This window comes from Meles meles, chromosome 2 (genome assembly GCF_922984935.1).
Source record: "Meles meles chromosome 2, mMelMel3.1 paternal haplotype, whole genome shotgun sequence".
Classification (NCBI taxonomy): Eukaryota; Metazoa; Chordata; class Mammalia; order Carnivora; family Mustelidae; genus Meles; species Meles meles.
This window is the reverse complement of record NC_060067.1, coordinates 46,594,872-46,596,298: the sequence shown is the minus strand read 5'-3', so window position 1 is coordinate 46,596,298 and position 1,427 is coordinate 46,594,872. Positions and strand designations below refer to the sequence as shown.

The following is a 1,427-nucleotide window of genomic DNA, read 5'->3' as shown; positions in this document are numbered from 1 at the left end:
GTCATATTGTATGATATCAGCTAAATCAGTACTAACAGAAAATTGCATGGCTCTTAACATCCGTATTAGAAAATAATCAATAATTAGAAAATAATCAATAAACCCAGCCTATTTTCAAGATTCATTTCTATTACAGCACATATTAGTACTTCATTTCTTCGCATGACTAAATAATGTTCTACTGAGTTGGTATATAGCATTTTGCTTATAATTTATCAGCTTATAAACATTTGAATTACTTCCCCCTTTTGCTATTATAATTTGTTGTTACAAACATTTATGTACAAGTTTTGTTATTTGAATGCCCAGTTTTCAATTCTGGTCAGTATATATGCAGTAGGGAAATGGCTAGGTCACATGGTAATCTTTATTTGCCTTTCTGAGAAACAACTACTCTGCTTTCCACCGAAGTTGTGCCATTTTATATTTCCCACTAACAAAGTACAGAGGTTACAATTTCTGTACATTCTTGTAAATTTTTATTGAAAGTGGGATATTTTGATTAGTGTGGCAACCATGGAAATTATAGTCTCATCCTCTTCAGACTTCGCTATTTCTGCTCTTTGTGGATTGTTGTGTGGTGAATTTTCTAGCTCTTTTTTGTGATGTCTATATTCTTTGCATATGTGACTACTAAAGTCACCTGTTCCATTACATTCATGATCAACTAGAGATTTGACACAGATTTCTTGAAACAGTTGTAGCCACAAGCAAACAACAACAACAACAAAACCTCCTTTCTGTTTTTGTATATTGCCTCTGGATTTGAACACCACCTCTCTGCTTAGCCAGGCAGCTTATAATTCTGTTTTACCTATTACTTTCTACAGATTCCCCCAAGTATCTCTGTCCTCTCCTCTTTTTCCCAGAATTTTTAATCTGTTTACTGCTTGCCCTGTTATGCTTTTTTCTTGTGGCTATGGATGATACATCTGCTTAAAAGCTTTTCAATTAGCAATAATCGCGCCTTGGATAAACCTCATTGGCTACGATACTGCCACTGTGCAAAGCTTGCTTAAAAGCTTTTGACCATGAAGTTCCTCAGCTCAGTTTACTTTTGTTTTGTGGACTTCTCTACTCTATCATTTTCAGAGATGTCGCTGTTGGTATTTGTCATTTTTCACTGAGCACAATGCCCTTTACCAATGTTATTGTGTACATTGATATACACAATTTCTTCTAATTGTTAAGTCATGTTTTATGATATGGATGTACAGTTCACTTAACCAATCAACCATTAAATGAACTTTGTGTTCTTTTTCCACACTGGGCTATTTGAAATAAAGACACTGTGAACATCTGTTTATGAATTTTAAGTAAATATAATTCTTCTTTACTCTGGAATAATCAAAATTGTGACTTCTGAATGGTATGATAGGTGAAGTTTTAATTTTAAGAAAATGCCAAACTGTTTTTCAGACTTGTTG

The 1,427-nt window shown here is 33.6% G+C and overlaps 1 pseudogene; it reads right to left on the bottom strand.

The window, feature by feature from the left end:
• Nucleotides 1–925: 925 nt before the first annotated feature.
• LOC123937723 lies at nt 926–1,012 on the bottom strand (annotated as a pseudogene).
• Nucleotides 1,013–1,427: the final 415 nt, after the last annotated feature.